This window comes from Microtus ochrogaster, unplaced genomic scaffold (genome assembly GCF_000317375.1).
Source record: "Microtus ochrogaster isolate Prairie Vole_2 unplaced genomic scaffold, MicOch1.0 UNK62, whole genome shotgun sequence".
Taxonomy (NCBI): Eukaryota; Metazoa; Chordata; class Mammalia; order Rodentia; family Cricetidae; genus Microtus; species Microtus ochrogaster.
In genome coordinates, this window is record NW_004949160.1 from 1,566,786 (window position 1) to 1,572,861 (window position 6,076).

The following is a 6,076-nucleotide window of genomic DNA, read 5'->3' on the forward strand; positions in this document are numbered from 1 at the left end:
GGGGAAGAAGGCCTAGGAAGTAGGGGCCTTTAAACTGCTCTCGGGTCTTTTACTAAGGGATCACAGGGCCTCTGGGGAGGATTTATGATGTGGGTAGATTCAAACCAATAAAGGAATTTCTCCTCCCACCTCTCTTTTGGTGGGAGGAGGGTGGGTTTTTTTCAAGACAGGGTTTCTCTGTGTAGCCCTGGCTATTCTAGAACTTTTTCTGTAGACCAGATTGAATTCAGAAATCTGGCTGGCTCTGCCTCCCAAATGCTGGTATTAAAGGCCTGGATCACCACAGCCTACCTAGATGATATCTTTAAAAATGGCACACATGTATCCCTGGGCTTTAGCAAAAACGGTCTTCATAGGTGGTTATCTTAGGCTAAAGTTTAAAAGTTATGACTGGCAAGGGTCATCACCATTTTTTGATTATATGTATGGAACAGACAGCTGAAAATAATAAATGAAAGTCTAAGAAGAACCTGTTCCTTGAGGAAGAAAAGAACATTCCTTGGTGTCCCTCTACATATTTCTGTCCTTCTGTCTGCCTGTAGCTGCCTTTCGTGGGATATTTCATTTTCTATCTTGGGGGACGATTACAGTACTAAAGCTAGTGTGTTAACAGGCACAGAGGTGGGAGCAATAAGGATTTTGAAGCAAAGGATCAGTTCTGCTGGCCAAAGGCCTCAGTGAACATATCCTGGAACAAAAACTACCTAGTGCTGGGATATTCTGCCCAGCACTCCAGAGACCCACCCCAAATACCTGTCCCTTTGGAAAAAAAGGAAGACATTTTCTTGACAAAGATGGTTTTTACCTGATTTTTCCAAGCCTGGGCTAAAATAACTTATTTATTTTTCTTTTTTTTTTTTTTTTTGTCCCGGAACTAGCTCTGTAGATCAGGCTGGTCTCGAACTCACAGAGATCTGCCTGCCTCTGCCTCCCGAGTGCTGGGATTAAAGGTGTGCGCCACTACCACCCGGCTAAGATTCTTTCATCTAATCTTGTATTTATTTTTCCAAACAGGGTGTTTCTGTGTGCTCTGGCTGTCCTGAAACAGGACCAGGCTGGCCTTGACCTCACAGAGGTCTGCCTGCCTCCGCCTCCTGAGTGATGGGATTAAAGGCCTGTGCCATCACCCCCAACCATAATCTTTTTATGTGTTTGGAGAGGCAGGGGGCAGCAGATCCTTCATGGTCCAACAACAAAACCCTTCAGTCTCCTTCCTGGTTTTCCCAGGTGTTGGTGATGAGGGAGGGCCTATCCATTGTGACTTTCAAAAATCTAAAGTCTCACTAGAAAACTAGCAAGTAGAGATTTGGTGCCCATTGCTGAACAGTACCCACGTCTCCCTTTCGTTGTGTGATTTAGTTTGATAGAACAGCTAGCCTGTAACTAAGTGTGTAATGTGTGCGCATGTTTTGCATTCAGGGGCGTGAATGTTTTATTGACAGAAAACATCCTGTTTGAACTCTTGAACCACTTTCTTTGGCTTATGCCCCATAGCTGGTTCTGGGTGGGTCCTATGAGGTCCATTTAATGTGTAAATCTGATGACTACTAATGGGAGGTGATGGCAGCGTAGCTTCAAGAACACGGAAAGGCTGATCACAGCCCTCCCGCCTCAGTTGATGCCACACTCGCTGTGCCCACACCCTGTGTCTCACAGCAAATGTTACTTTTGAAGCATTGGGACCCTCAGTCATGTACAAGACAAAAGCAGTCCTTGCTCATCTCTTTGATTTTACTTTTACTTTTTGGTTTGGTGAGAGAGGGTCTCCTGTAGCACAGGCTGGCCTCAAGATCACTGTGTAGCCAAAGAAGACTTCAACTGCTGGTCCTCCTGCCTCAATATTCCTAGCTTTAATAATTGCCACGTGATCCTTCATGTTTTCCTGTCAGCTTAGTGGCTGCACCTGAATCTACTGGTATATTAAATACCGTCTGTGCCCTCAGGACACAGTCATCACCCCACCTCGCAGAACGCTTCGAGTGCAGATGTGAGTTATTACAAACTTGTCACAGAAGGCTAGGGACCAAGTAGAAAGTGAAAAGGGCGGAGGTGTTAGTACCATTAAAATTGATCAAGGTGGCCTTCTTTCCCCCCTAGTGCAGGGCCCTCCTCCTTGGCTTCTGAGAGGCACCCAGTCTCTCAGATGTGAGAGAGGCAGACAGGTGAGACATCCGGGTGACCCACAGTGCTAACAAAGCTGGGATCACCTTGTCCTCCCACCAACTGAAATCTACTCAGCAGTAATAAGATTCCCCAAGCTTGGCTTCCTGGGCTCGGTCAACCTTCTAGCATCCAGAAAGGACCACCCAGTGTTCTCAGCAGCAGCATCCTGTCTCATTCTCCTAGGTCTGGCTACCAGGATGCTCCTACAGAGGAGGCCAGATCTTCTACCTGCTTCTTCAACTAACTTCGTGCTGCTTCCTCTTTTCTCTTCACCTTGTTTTCTTGTTTTTGTTTTTTTTTTCTTTATTTTTTAATAGACCGGGTTCTGTGGGTAGCCCAGGATTACTGGAATAACAAGTTCTACAATAGTAGGTCAAGCTGACCTTGACCTCACAGAGGTCTACCTGCCTCTGCCTCCCAAGGGCTGGGGTTAAAGGCCCACAAGACCTCCAGGCTGACCTTGACCTCACAGAGATCCGCCCGCCTCTGCCGCCCAAGTGCTGGGATTAAAGGCTTGCGCCACCTCCAGGCTGACCTTGTCCATTTTTACTTGTTTTACTTTAGTGTGTGTGTAGACACATTCACACATTATGTTTACACTTTTGTACTTGTGCATCAGCGTCCTTATACACATACACTTGCAAGCTCATGTTATGTGCAAAACATGTGTAGCACATATGTATAACATATTGTGTAGCACAGGTGTTCAGTGTCAAATGTCAGTTTACTGATGCTGTATACCTTGCGTTTTAACGCAGGCTTTTTCAAGGCCAGTGAGGTCAAGATGCCTCTGGCTCAAAGGGTGGCACACATCTACAATCCTGGCATTCAGGATTCAGAAGCGCGTAGATCTCTGTAAGTTCAAGGCCAACCTGGTCTACACGCGAAGGGCTTATATTATCCAATGTTTCATAGAGGGCTGTTCAGAGGGGACCATCCCCATGAGGCTGGTCTACAGAGGAAGCAGGCTTCACACCCAGCCGTCTCCGGGCCCACTAGCACTCAGAGACTTGATTGCCCTCATAGCCATCCACGCACTTACCTTTCACAAAGCCCAGCAAATGCTGTGGTGAGCTGGGTCTAGTCAAAGGTCATACCATACAGCTTCTGCAGGCTGAATTTGGAAAACACCAACCCTAGCTGCTGGTACAGCCTGAGCCAGACAGGCCTTAGCAACCAGGATGGGGGCCAGAGTCTTCTGAGGCTCTTGAGAGCCTGCCCTGGCTCTGGGAGGAAGTGGGAGCCAGGACCCTTTTCCTTTGCTTTCCGGGAAGCAGGCCTAGGAACTAGGGGCCTTTAAACTATTCTCAGGTCTCTTACTGAGGGGTCACAGAGCCTCTGGGGAGGATTTATGATGTGGGTAGATTCAAACCAATAAAGGAATTTCTCCTCCCACCTCTTTATTAAATATTAAGCCCAGCCTCCTAACTCCAGCTAGTGCTGTTAGGCCTGAAGGTTCCATTTCCTTTGGGGCAAATGATAATTTCTGGAAAGGAAAGTGACTCAGGGCTCCTACGGTGGGCTCTCCTAGGTCTGAGATGTCCAGAGCCTGGCCCTGCCTCCACACTACAGAGAGAAGACAGGGAGGGCAAGGACAGCTTCCTCTCCTCTCTTCAGCAACTCCCTCACCTAACCCCTCCCTCCAGCTGGCCCCAGACAGAGACTCAAGGCTTCTCCCACTAGTTTTCCAGATGCTCTCTCAGGGCTTCCAGGCTCATGACCTTCTCCCTTGCACATCCGGTCACCGAGATGTAATCCATGTTGGAGAGATGTCACCGTGTGGGACAGATGTCACCGAGTGCTGCCCCCTCTCCAGTGGATGGGCAAGGCTCATGCTTACTTCCCTCATCCTGGGTGAAGAACAGCTGGGCCCTCTTAGCATGTTCACACGGGCTGTGCACACAGGCCACATGAGTCAGAACTGCTGCACACATTAGCATGTAAGACCATGTTCTTTGGGAAGGATGTGGGTGGAGGCCAGAACGCAGAGTCCCAAGGTGCCACTCCTTGAGGTGAGACATGGGACACAGAGGGATGAAGCGCGTCCTAGAAGAGTGATCCAGAGACTGGGGCTGAGGAGCAGCTGACACCTCCAGGCTTGGCTGACAATGGAGCCACTTCAGCTTTGGTGTGGGGCATGTGGGCACAGTCAAGGGGGAGATTCCTGACCACGCTGAACCCAGCTGGTTCCACTCCTAGGCAGAAATACCACAGCTCTGTGCGGATAAGCCTGGAGTATTTCCCTCCCTATCCCTCAGGGGGCAGCTGCCAGCGCCCAGCTCAGACTATTAAACAGAAACAAAAAAAGAACTCAGTTCAATGACAACAAAGACAGAAAAACCGTTTGCCTTTTGGCTAATCCACAGCCCTGGTCACCCGCGCAGCTGGACTCTGCATGTTCAGGCATGTATTTCTGTGTGTGCTTGCATGTGCTCTTGTGTGCGTTAGCTAAGGCCAGGCTAAGAACTCCAGGAGACAGATGGTTAGGCCCTGGAGGGCAGCACCAAAGCCCCAGTGCTGAATGTCCTGTAGACACTGAAGCAGGGCTGGAATTGATGCTGGGGAAGTCCCTGTGAGCAGAGATGGTCGTGGGTCACTAGAGAAGCCGTGGGGCCTGTCAAAGAGAATGACTCTATCCCTTTCTGACCTTCCTCAATTCTCTGAGTTCCTGCCAGTCTAGAGGACAGACCACTTAGAACTCCCTGAAGCCTCTGTACTTGGAAGACATGAGAAAGTGTGCCACCTTGTGGAGACATGTGGTATTTCTCCCTGAACTTCTGGTCTATCAAAAATAAAAGAGGCAAAAGGGCTTTATCTACCGTTGGGCAGGTAGTGCCAAACGTTTGCAAACACGAGGCCGTGCACAATGACCCTTTTGGATGGGTGCAAAGCTTTATTTAAGTGCATCGTAATACACGGTCATTTCAGAGGCACAAGAGCAACTTGCTCTGGGTACCAGCTGGTCAGAAGAGCAGAAATCTGAGCGGCCATTTCCATTCCAGAGAGGGTAAAGAGTCCACTGGGAAAGGTGACAGAAGTTACCCCCTTCCACCTTAGGGAATCCTCAACAGTTGTGGCATGCTCTGCAGAAAGGGCAAGCCCCACCTTTTCACGCTGCACAGCCCCAGTGCGCCCTCTGCTGGGCACAAGGAGGACCAGAGGATTCTTTTAACACAAGCAGAAAGGTGGGCTAGAGGCCACCACTGGAGCCTGGGCCTCTTTACAGCACTTTCCGGTTGGCAAGGGGTGAACTAGAAATCCAAGCCCTCACTGTGAGAGCTGTCTGCTCTGTGTTGGGTGCTGAGGATGGATACTCACTGCCTAGCTCAGGGACCCTCAGGAAAATGGCAGTAAAGGTGGGTCAGTGTAGACAGACGCATGACAAAGGCGCAGGCGTCCTGGTATTTCTTTTTTTTAAAAAATATTTATTTATTTATTTATTTATTTATTTATTTATTATGTATACAACATTCTGCCTCGATGTATGGCCGCACGCCAGAGCAGGGCGCCACCATGTATGTGGTTGCTGGGAATTGAACTCAGGACCTCTGGAAGAGCAGCTAGTATTATTAACCTCTGAGCCATCTCTCCAGCCCTATATTTGGACCTATATTAACCACTATCTGGACCTCAATGAAAGGAGGCAGACAGCTGTCTGGTAGTGCTCTGGGAAGAGCGAGCAGTGACGTGCTTAGGACACCCTAGCTAGTGAACTGAGGAATCACTCCTGCACCCTGCAGAAGAGGGCAGCAGGCATGCACGAAGAGCAACATGGATCTACTGCACCTGCCTTACAGCTGTGTATTCAGACCAGAGTCGGGGGAGAAACAGTGGTGTCACAGAAGACGGCAGCAGAACAAAGAAGTTCAAGGCCCATCGCCGTGATGCCCTAGGTCCTCTTTCTGCATCAGAG